Consider the following 12,241-nt stretch of genomic DNA (forward strand, 5'->3'; position numbering starts at 1 on the left):
GGTGACTATTCTTTGATTCAATAGCTTCCAGGAGATTTGCCCAAGATTTTTCTTTATAAGCTCTTTTTGTATCAGTGATTAACCTTTTCTAATCCCTTTTCAGTTTTATCAGGTTTACCGATCCAGGCAAATTATAATTAACTTTAAGGTTACGTACTTCTCTCCTTATTTCTCTCTTCTTTGCTAGGCATACAGCTGAAAACCATTTTAATTGCCTAACCCGTGGATTTTGTTGGTTTATTTCACCTACTTTTGCTTTTTTTAATTCCACTTGAAGACAATGCATCACCTGAGATATTTTTTTCTCAAACCAATCCAGATTTTGCCATCGTGGGCTCTCCAAGACTAACCTCTGTTGTAATTTTAGCACCTTTTCTATATACTCATCCGTTAGTCTGGTGGTAGCCCGTCTCGGGTACTCTACATTTTGGGTAATTACAGTCTGACGCTTAGATAACACCACATCCTGTATCTCAAACTGGAGTAGATTATGGTCACTATTTCCCATTTGAGAAACCATAAAACCCTTCATTAAGGCAAAATTCCAGGCAAGCGTAAAAACATAGGCAATCGGGCAATACTGCGCACCTATTTTAAATGTTTTCTTCGCAGGACAGTCCGTTTCTGACCGGCCGTTTAAACAAAATAGACCCTTTGTAGCTAAATGGTTTACTAACTTTAGATCTTGCTGTGAGGAAACACAGTCTTTGAAGGTTGCCATGCTTATATCATAGACTTCCATGATTTCTATATGCTGTGGGTCAGACTTAGAGGGGTTCAATTTGTGATTAAAATCACCCATCATAAGAAAAATATCGGAGTCATACTTTTCAGTCAGATAATCCAGATCTTCTTTGAAAAGCCTCAGCTCTACCCCATATTCATCTTTAGACCCCCATTGCATATACACATTTATAAGCACAACGTTTTCAAGTTTATTTTCTTTAACATTTAGGAGTACTCTACATGCCAAAAGCCATTTACATTTGACGCTTAGTTTTATTGCGTCTTTCACCTTACTAGAAGACCGCAGCATCATCAACCCTCCAGCTGGGCGCCCAAAGCTTTTTTTCCGCGCCGGGAGGTGGAGTTGAATATAGCCATCAAAGGTAGGGGTTTTGTCGCATAGCCATGTTTCTTGGAGACAAATAATATCATACATCTGAATCAAAATGCTTACACTCCCTAGTTTTATCACGTCTCCAAGGCCATTTACATTCCAAGATACTATATATATGGTCTCCATGCCTGCTTTTTATTCACCGCCTCTTCCTTCCAAGTAGGAAGAACAGCTCCACCGTCTTGACCCAAAAGAAGCTCTTTGCTTCTTCATCATAGGAATACCAACAGGAGGACCAACTTTTGACCTGTTTCTTTGGGACTAAGAAAGGAAAAGCAGAGCAGAGAGAACTATCTCCTGATGGATTGTGCTTTGCATCTGGATCTGTTATGGGCTGGTCAAAAAGCAACCTCCTGCAGGTTTACACAGGCTCCGCCTGATATTGCGGCATAGATTTGCAAATTTTGTGACACATACCTAGATATTTTGTGGGGATTTTGCTGCCCTTTATTTGACTTGTAATCATTGCTTTTCAGCCTTAGATTAATGGAAACTGTTTTAGCAGAGTGTTCCACTTCGAAAAGTGCCTGAGAGTGTTTGTTTGCAATATTCTCCTTTGTGGTAACATTCTTGAGCTTAGGTTAAGCCATTTACAACGTTTCAAATCGGAAGCCCGCATGCAACACGAAGCATTATGTAAAGGCATGCGAGTCCCTTGATCCACCTGCTGCCAGTTTCAAAGTAAAGTAGAATATGTGATGCTGCTGATAAGGAAGGCCACATTTACAACACCCTGTTTCGAAACTAATGTGTATAGAGACACTGGAACTCACATACCTAGAGACACAGGGACAGCTCCATTGAGGCATACTGAAGCTGTACAGAGACACTACAACTCACAGAGGTCATCAGTTTGAAGCTGAACAGAGACAGCAGAGCATCATTCGTTAGACACACACTGCACATGGTAACATGTCAAGTCAAGTCAAGTAATTTGTATAGCGCGCTACATACCCAGAGGGTCTCAAGGCGCTTGAGGAGGGAGGGGAATTACTCGTCGAATATCCAGGTTTTAAGTTGCTTTCTGAATGCTAGGTGGTTTTGAGTGAGGCCGAGGTGAATGGGGAGTGAATTCCAGGTTGTAGCCGCCAAGTAGGAGAAGGATCTTCCTCCCATGGTCGTTTTGTTGATGCGTGGAACAGCAGCAAGGGCTTGGTTGGAAGAGCGTAGCTGGCGGGAGGGGGTGTAGAAGGAAACTCGCGTGTTGAGGCATTCGGGTCCGAGTTCGTAAAGTGCTTTGTGTGCGTGGGTGAGGAGGCGGAATGTTATCCTCTTATTGACAGGGAGCCAGTCTTTCAGGTGATTAGAAATGTGATCTTTACGCGGGATGTCTAGTATGAGTCTGGCTGATGCGTTCTGGATGCGTTGGAGTTTTTTCTGAAGTTTTGGGGTGGTACCGGCGTATAGGGTGTTTCCGTAGTCCAGGTGGCTTGTAACCAGTGCGTGGGTGACCGCTTTTCTAGTTTCGGTGGGGATCCAGCGAATTTTATTTTTTGAGCATGCGAAGAATGTTGAAGCAAGATGATGAAAAGGCGTTGACTTGTCTGGTCATCGAGAGTGAGGAGTCCAGGATGACGCCCAGGTCCCGAGCGTGGTTTGTCGGGATGGGTTCTTTTCCAAGGGCCGCTGGCCACCAAGAGTCGTCCCATGCGGAGGGGGAGGTACCTAAGATAAGGACTTCTGTTTTGTCTGAATTCAGTTTCAGACGGCTGAGCTTCATCCATTCTGCTACTTCTTTCATTCCTTGATGTAGGTTGGTTTTGGCGGTGTTAGGGTCATTGGTGAGTGAGAGGATCAGTTGAGTGTCGTCAGCGTAGGAGATGATGTTGAGGTTGTGTTGGCGTGCGATGGTCTCGAGGGGGCTCATGTATACGTTGAAGAGGGTGGGGCTGAGTGAGGATCCTTGTGGCATGCCACAGATGACTTCAGAGGCCTCTGACTTGAACGGTGGGAGGCGGACTCTCTGAGTCCTTCCGGCAAGGAACGAGGTGATCCATTCCAGAGCTTTTCCTTGGATTCCGATGTTTCTAAGGCGATGTAACAGGGTGCTATGACAGACTGTGTCGAAGGCTGCGGAGAGGTCAAGGAGGATGAGGGCGACTGTGTCTCCATTGTCCAGTAGAGTTCGAATGTCGTCTGTTGCTGCGATGAGTGCGGTCTCAGTGCTGTGTTTGGCTCGGAAGCCGGACTGTGAGGAGTCGAGGGAATTGTTTGTTTCGAGGAAGGTGGCGAGCTGGTTGTTGATTGCTTTCTCGATGACTTTGGCCGGGAATGAAAGGAGCAAGATGGGGCGGAAGTTTTTGAGTTCGGTGGGGTCAGCTGTGTTTTTTTTAGAAGGGCGCTGAGTTCGGCGTGTTTCCAGCTTTCCGGGAAGGTGGCGGAGTTGAGGGAGCAGTTGATGACGTCTCGGAGGTGTGGTGCTATGATGGAGTCTGCTTTGTTGAAGATGTGGTGAGGCCATGGGTCTGTGGGGGATCCTGAGTAGATGGAGTTCATCAGGCGGATGGTGTCTTCAGTGGAGATTGGGTTCCAGTCATTAAGGATGTTCAAGGGGGGTGAATGTTCGGCAGAGAGTTGGGTGGGTTGGTCTTCGGGTTGGTTGTTGAAGCTGTTGTGGATGTCTGCGATTTTGTCGTGGAAGAACGAAGCTAAGGAGTCGCAAAGGGTTTGAGAGGGAGTGATGTCGTTGGAGTTAGCAGTGGGGTTGGTAAACTCTTTGACGATGTTGAATAATTCCTTGCTGTTGTGGGTGTTGTTGTCTAGTCTGTCTTTGAATGCGGCTTTCTTGGCTGTCCGGATCAGTTGATGGTGTATGCAGGTGGCATTTTTGAAGGCGTCCCTGGTGCTGGTGTTTGGGTCTTTTTTCCAGGCCTTATCGAGGAAGCGACAGAGTTTCTTGGATTTCTTAAGCTCATCGTTGAACCAGGGGGCGTTTTTGCTGCCTAGTTTGATTTGACGTATTTTCAAGGGTGCTAGGTTGTCGGCGCTGTGAGTTAGCCATTGTGTGAGGTTGATGGCTGCTTGGTTAGGGTTCGACGAATAGGCTGGGGGGTTTTGAAGAAGCGATGTGGAGATCTGATCGATGGTGATTTTGTTCCAGTTTCTTCGCAGAGTGGGTTGAGGGTTGTTGTGGATTGTGGTCTTTTTGTAGGTGAAGTGAACGCAGCTGTGGTCCGTCCAATGGAGTGCTGTGGTGAGATTGAAGGAGATGTGCTTGCTGGAGGTGAAGATAGGGTCGAGTGTGTGTCCTGCGCAGTGGGTGGGGGTGTTAACTAGTTGTTTGAGTCCTAGGTTGGCGAGATTGTGCAAAAGAGTGGTGGTGTTGCTGTCGTTGTTCTTTTCCAGGTGAAAATTGAGGTCTCCCAGTAGAATGTAGTCCTCGGAGGGGAGGGCGTGAGGGGTGATGAAGTCAGTGATGTCTTCACAGAATTGTGCACGGTGTCCTGGTGGTCTGTAGAGGAGTGTGCCTCTGAGTGTGGTCTTGGGGTCGGTGTGGATCTGGAAGTGAAGGTGTTCGGCGCTAGCGAGGTTGACGTCTGAGCTGGTTGAGATGCGGATGGAATTTTTATGGACGATGGCGATGCCTCCTCCTGTTTGTTTGGTGCGGTCCTTTCGGATGATCTTGTAGTTTTCCGGGATGGCTATGGTGATGTCTGGAGCTGAGGAGGTGTTCATCCAAGTTTCTGTTAGGAAGGTGACGTCCGTAGAAATGGTGTCTAGTAGATTCCAAAGGTCGATGGCGTGTTTGTGGACCGAGCGGGTGTTGAGCAGGATGCATTTTAGGTGGTTGGTGTCGGATCTCTGTTTGGTGTTTGTGGGTGTGGGGTTGGTCTTGGTGCCGTCAAACTTGCAGAAGTTGCAAGTGAAGGGCCCATGGGTGTGTCCAGGTGCAGCTTGGGCGCAGTTGGGGAGTCGGCCGGGGTTTAGTGCTAAGAGGGTGGAGGCGTCGTATGTAATGCGGGAGGGGTGGGTGGTACGGGAACCAGGGGTCTGGCGCTGGGCGCGGTCCAGGCGCGGACGGGCGTAGACGGGCTTACCTTTGGCGCACCTTCGGCGCGACCGCTGCGCGTGGACGCTGCACGTAGGTCCATCTGTCTTAAATGTAGAGTGGAGGGGGGCGGAGCGTGGGCGGGTCAGCTGGGAGGCGGGAGCGGTGAGGAGACAAGGGCCACGAGACAACAAACAACCAAATGGCAGGAAGCGAAACTGGGGCACAAAGACAAAAAATGCTTTTCAAAACGCTGAAATTACACAGCAGTGCAGCGCAATTAATTAAATATTAATACAGGCAACTTGGCTAAAATGCGAAGGCAGATAACGATACCAGGCGCTATGTCTGCGTTGCAGCGCTCTGAGATTGCAGGCGATGTCGCCGAGGCAGGCAATCCAATTTAGCTGGAGGAGGGGTGCAGGCAGAGAAGGGGCTGAGGCAGGGAGCGTCTGGGAGCGACCTCCACGGAGCGAGTCCACGGAGCGAGGACAACATGGACAGTAATACATGCACACTGTGTCGAGACAAAGGAATTTGTACAGAGGCACTATACAGAGACACATAAAAGCAGACAGCCATGCTGCACAGTGATACCCAAAATGTAAAGAAAAAATATGGATGAGACCCATTCAGGTGGACTAAAACTATTCAGAGACACCAGGACATACCCTATTAGATCGACCCAACCTGTACAGAGGCACCAGAAAAAAAGACACGTTAGACATACCCTAGCAGTGCAGGTACACAAACAGACACAGAGAGATAGAAGCTATTTAAAGACACTACAACAGGCATAACACAGTAAAAGAAACATGAATAATGAAAGAGAAACTCCAAAGAGACACATGAATACCAATGGATACATAAAGACACAGCAAACCATACTTCACTGAGACATGTCATGAGACAGAAATATGGTAATCAACAAATGCAAGGGAACAAGCATTTGCAATGCAATAGGTCTCACAGTTTTGAGAGTTTAAACTTTTGGCATTGTAAAGGAGAATGCCTTTCATTTTTGTGATTTGATAATAAACACATAAATAAAAGGCATTGTCATTTATAATGGCAGTAGCTCAAACGCTCATAAATGGGAGACCTATTTTATTTCACAGAAGTGACCGTCATTGTCCCGGGCGTGCTGAATGGTGCAGGAAAGCATGTTGCGCCTGCAGTAGGAGAAACTCATTAAAGAAAATAGTGCTTACAGACTAAATAAGACAAACCATGTAACAACAGAAGTAAAAGGGCCAGTGGTCATGGTAAGTTACAAATAAAGACAAGGCGGTACTAAGGAGGGACTAACAAGCCGCTTAATGGATCAGAAGCCAGCCTTTACAAAGGACAATGACACAAGCCAATGAAAAATATGGGCAGAGAGTGAGTGGCACTTCAAGTCCCCACCTAAATACACCATGCCTCGCAGAGCAACGCATGCGCTGACCAGGTTGACCTATAAATGGGTGGTGGTAATAATAATAGGGCACTATCAATCAATCAATCAATCAACCAGTGATTTGTATAGCGCGCTACTCACCCCGAAGGGTCTCAAGGCGCTGGGGGGAGGGGTCCGTTACTGCGCGAAAACCCAGGTCTTGAGTTGCTTCCTGAAGGAGAGGTGGTCCTGGGTCAGCCGTAGGTGGGTGGGGAGGGAGTTCCAAGTCTTGGGCGCCTGGTAGGAGAAGGATCTTCCTCCAGCGGTGGCTCTGCGAATGCGTGGCATGGCGGCGAGGGCGAGGCTGGCCGATTGTAGCTGGCGGGTGGGTGTGTAGAAAGTGAGGCGGCTGTTGAGGTACTCCGGGCCCCTGTCGTGGAGAGCCTTGTGTGCGTGGGTGAGGAGTCTGAACGTGATCCTCTTGTTGACGGGAGCCAGTGCAGGTCTCTCAGGTGGGTCGAGATGTGGCTGTGGCGAGGGATGTCCAGGATGAGTCGTGCGGAGGCGTTCTGTATGTGCTGGAGTCTTTTCTGTAGTTTGGCGGTGGTTCCCGCGTAGAGGGTGTTTCCATAGTCCAGTCAGCTGGTGACGATTGACTGGGTGACTGTCTTCCTGGTTTTGGTGGGGATCCATCGGAAGATCTTGCGGAGCATGCGCAGGGTTTTGATGATACAGCGTTGACTTGTCTGGATCGAGAGGGAGGAGTCCAGGATGAAGCCCAGGTTTCGTGCGTGGTCCGTTGGCTTGGGGGTGGTGCCCAGGGTAGGGGGCCACCAGGAGTCGTCCCAGGCGGCGGGCGATGATCCCAGGATGAGGACTTCCGTCTTGTCTGAGTTCAGTTTCAGGCGGCTGTTCTTCATCCACTCGGCGACGTCTTTCATCCCTTCGTGAAGGCTGGTTCTGTCGGTGGCGGGGTCATTGGTGAGGGAGAGGATCAGCTGGGTGTCGTCGGCGTAGGAGATGATGTTGAGGTTGTGTTGGCGTGCGATGGCTGAAAGTGGGCTCATGTAGACATTGAAGAGGGTGGGGCTGAGTGAGGATCCTTGTGGTATGCCGCAGATGACTGCGGTGGCCTCGGATCTGAACGGGGTCGGTGGACTATCTGGGTTCTTCCGGCAAGGAACGAGATGATCCACTCCAGAGCCTTCCCTTGGATTCCGATGTTGCTGAGGCGCTGTACTAGGGTGCGGTGGCAGACAGTGTCGAATGCTGCAGATAGGTCCAGGATGATGAGGGCCGCTGTTTCCCCGTTGTCGAGCAGGGATCTGATGTCGTCGGTGGCTGCGATGAGGGTGGTCTCGCTGCTGTGGTTGGCTCAGAAGCTGGACTGCGAAGGGTCGAGGGATCCGTTTGTCTCGAGGAAGGCGGCGAGCTGTCTGTTGACGATCTTCTCGATGACTTTGGCAGGAAAAGGGAGAAGTGAGATGGGGCGGAAATTCTTGAGGTCGGTGGGGTCCGCTGTTGGTTTCTTCAGGAGGGTGATGAGCTTGTCGTGCTTCCAGCTCTCCGGGAAGGTGGCGGTGTTGAAGGAGATGTTGATGATGTCCCGGAGTTGGGGTGCGATGATGGAGTCGGCTTTGTTGAAGACGTGGTGGGGGCGGTGGGCGGTTGGAGATCCGGAGTGGATGGTGTTCATCGTGCGTGTGGTGTCTTTGGTGCTGACTGGGGTCCAGTTGCAGAGGGTGGTAGTGGGGGGGCGTTGGTTCGGTGCTTGGGTGCGTGGTCTGTGCGCCGAAGCTGTGTGTATGTCGGCGATCTTGCGGTGGAAGAAGGTGGCGAGTGAGTCGCAGAGGTCTTGCGAGGGTGTGATGTCGTTGTTTCCGGCGTTGGGGTTGGAGAACTCTTTTACGATGCTGAAGAGTTCCTTGCTGTTGTGGGTGTTGTTGTCCAGTTGTTCTTTGAATGTTGTCCTTTTGGTGGTGCGGATCACCTGGTGGTGTTCGCGGGTGGTGTTCTTGAGGGCAGTCATGTTTTCTGTGGTCTGGTCGAGGCGCCAGGCTTTCTCGAGGGTGCGGCAGTTTTTTTTGGATGTTTTGAGTACGTCGGTGAACCAGGAGGCTTTCTTGCTGCCGGGTCTGCTTCTTCAGTGGTGCGAGGTCGTCGTCGCAGTTGGTGAGCCACTGTGTGAAGGTGCGGGCTGCTTCGTTGGGGTCCGTTGCACTGGCGGGAGGGTTCTGGCTGAGGGAGTGGTGAGCTGGTCGGCGGTGATCTTGCTCCAGCTTCTGCGAGGAACCTGTTGTGGGTGGTGGTGGGTCATGTTTCTTCTGAAGCTGTAGTGGACGCAGCTGTGGTCAGTCCACTGGAGTCAGGTGGAGTGGCTGAAGGAGATGTGCTTGCTGGAGGAGAAGATGGGGTCAAGCGTGTGGCCGGCGTAGTGGGTGGGGGTGTCCACCAGTTGCTTGAGTCCGAGGTTGGTGAGGTTGTCCAGCAGGGCGGTGGTGTTGCAGTCCTTGTTGTTCTCCAGGTGGAAGTTGAGGTCCCCTAGGAGGATGTAGTTAGAGGAGGCGAGGGCGTGCGGGCTGATGAAGTCTGCGATGTCTTCGCTGAATTGTGTGCGTGGTCCTGGGACTTTGTAGATGAGGGTACCTCTGAGGGTGGTCTTGGGGTCGGTGTGTATCTGGAAGTGGAGGTGCTCAGCGGCAGTGAAGGTGTCGTCGGAGTTGGTCGTGATGCGGATGGTGTTCCTGTGGATGATGGCGATGCCTCCTCCGGTCTGGTTGACGCGGTCCCTCCGGGTGATCTTGTATCCATCCGGGATGGCTATGGCGATGTCGGGCGCTGAGGAGGTGTTCATCCAGGTTTCCGTGAGGAAGGTGACGTCTTGTGAGGTTGTGTCGAGGAGGTTCTAGAGTTCGACGGCGTGTCTGTGGACGGAGAGGGTGTTGAGCAGGATGCACTTAAGGTGGGTGTTGCTGGTGCCTGGTCTTTTGGGTGCGGTGCAGGTCCGGAGGCAGATGAACTTGCAGGCTTGACAGGTGAAGGGTCCATGGGTGCATTTCGGGGTGGCTTGATAGCAGGCGGGGTTCCGGTCGGGTTAGAGTGCGTGGAGGGTGGCGGCATCATAAGTCCGTCGTGTGGGCTGGCATCAATGAGGGCCAGGGGTCCTGGTGCTGGGTGCGGTGCAGGCGCGGACGGGCGTAGACGGGCTTGCCTTTGGCACGCCTTCGGCGCGCAATCGGCACGCCCGCTGTGTCTGAACGCTGCGCGTACGCGTGGACTCTGCCATAAATGGAGAATGGGAGGGAGGAGGGAGGGAGGAGCAGCTGGAAGGCGGGCGCAGGGTGGCAAATGGGAAGGGGAGAGGGTACAGTGAGAAAAGGGGGCGGGCCGCAGGGGAGCAGCGGCAGGGATCGGGGAGAGGGAAAAGCAGGAAACGGTGAAACACAAGCGGAGAAAAGGCAAAAACACAAGTGGAAAAAGGCAAGGACACAAGTCAGGGGCACCACACAGGGGAGGAAACAATATGCAGAGCTGGCACAGAGAAAGAGGGAGAAGCCGGAGAGGCAGGAGTCACGGCCTCAGGGGTGGCGGCGGGCAGGCGGTGGTAGCGAGGGGCACCGAGCGCACTCAGGGAGAGCCACACGGTGGGTGGAGCGACCGTCTCTGACGAGGTCAGGTCAGGTCACCGCTCCCCGTCGCGTGGAAGCACCCTAAATGGTCAGTGGGAGGGAGGAGCAGCTGGGAGGTGGGCGCGGGGTGGCGAATGGGAAGGGGAGAGGGTACAGCCAGAAAAGGGGGGTGGGCCGCAGGGAAGCAGCGGCAGGGATCGGGGAGTGGGAAAAGCGGAAAACGGTGAAACACAAGCGGAGAAAAGGCAAAAACACAAGTGGAAAAAGGCAAGGACACAAGTCAGGGGCACCACACAGGGGAGGAAACAATATGCAGAGCTGGCACAGAGAAAGAGGAGAAGCCGGAGAGGCAGGAGTCACGGCCTCAGGGGCGGCGGCGGGCAGGCGGTGGTAGCGAGGGGCACCCAGCGCACTCAGGGAGAGCCACTCGGCGGGTGGAGCGACCGTCTCTGACGAGGTCAGGTCACAACTATCATGTTACAGAATGCTGCCAGACTCCCGCCTTCCACTTCGAGTACAGAGCCCTATGGCTAATATACGTGACTTTTATCATATACATGCCCTAGGATGCTATGCGTTCTCCGTGGTAATATAGTGTAGACAGTTCCCCTAATTATGGCAGTTATCCGTGATAATGCACACTCCCCATGTGAATATACACCCCGATAATGGATATTGTTATAAATAAACACAGTCTCTATGGCAATATACGTTCTAAGTGCTGATAGGCGGTTCCGAAAGCCATATACGTACAGGTCTCTGTTGGGAATATACATACTCCTTTTTTTCCTGTAGGGTGCCTTTTGATTGAGACCAGCTGAAAGCTCCTCTAGCAAAATGCAAGGCATCTCTGAAAGGGCGAGCATGTGCACGGAGCTCAGCCTACCGTTTTGAAAAGTGCTCACCACCCAAAGTATGTGTGTTGTTTTTGTCTACCTGTGAGTATTTCTTTTATATGAAGCCCTAGTGTATAACCTCAAATCCAAGTTTACCTTTTGAGAGTTCTATACTTGACATTTCTATCAATGAACATGTTGAGTGCAAAACAAAAAGCTGTGTCTTCGAGGGCTGCAGCCCTCCTTCCCTCTCGCCCCCTTCTTCTATTTCTACCCCTCTGCTTCTCTTGCCTCAATCCTACCTGTCCCACCCCAGCCCCCGCACCGTTCACCCCACCCTTCTCCTTCTATCTCTCTTCAGCACCTTCTCTGCAACCCGTTCCCTCACCACTGATTTCACTTATCCTCCATCCCCTGCCGTCTGTGCGATCTACACTGCCCCTTTCCTCTCACCAATTCCACGTCCCTGTCTCCCGCCTGCCCTGCTCTTCACCACAAGCCATATCTTATTCCACTTTTTCTACCCCTATCTTCTCCAGGATACAAGAGACCATCTACCCTATTGCACATTTTCCGCCTCGCACCACCTTTTCTTTTTTATTCTGCCTGTCTGTCCCTCCCCCGCCCATTTATATTTCTGCGCATGTTTTTCTCCCTATTATAGGCCTGCTCTGCCCATTCCCGTCCTGTTCCTCCCTGTCCCCTCCCCTCACTTCCCTATTTGGCCTTCTCTGCTCTCCTGAATGCACAATTTCAGCTCTATCGGGTTCTTTCCCCGCGTGCTGCTCTCCCTTCTAGTTTTCCTTGCCCTCTCCCGCTCTGTAAAAGGCACCCACTTTTCTGAGTCACTGCCTCTCCACCTGCCAATGCTCTTCTTCTCGTTTTCCAGTTTCCATGTTCTTCCTTCCCTTTCCACGCCTCAAGCACCCCCTCTCATTCCGATAGCACACCTCTATCTTTCTCGTATGTTTCCTCTCTCCACCTTTTCTCTAATTTCACTTCATTTTTAGGTCTCGGCTAGAAGCGCGCAAATCGCTTTCTCACCGAGAACTAAAGTCGTCGGCTCAGCCCCAAGGGATCCAACCACCGCCGTCCTATGATCAGCGGCATGGAGTTCTTGATGAGTATCCCCACACCACTAGAGCCCGTGGTAAAACCGGCAAGTGCACGAAGGGTGACTATATGTTATTTAGCATGTATAACCAAATCTGTCAAGGGCCTTGCAATGGTTCCCTAACAGGTGTGTCTCCTGGAGGAGAACAACATCAGGGGCATGTCTGCGAAGGTATT

Source organism: Lissotriton helveticus, chromosome 1_2 (genome assembly GCF_964261635.1).
Source record: "Lissotriton helveticus chromosome 1_2, aLisHel1.1, whole genome shotgun sequence".
In the NCBI taxonomy this organism is placed as follows: Eukaryota; Metazoa; Chordata; class Amphibia; order Caudata; family Salamandridae; genus Lissotriton; species Lissotriton helveticus.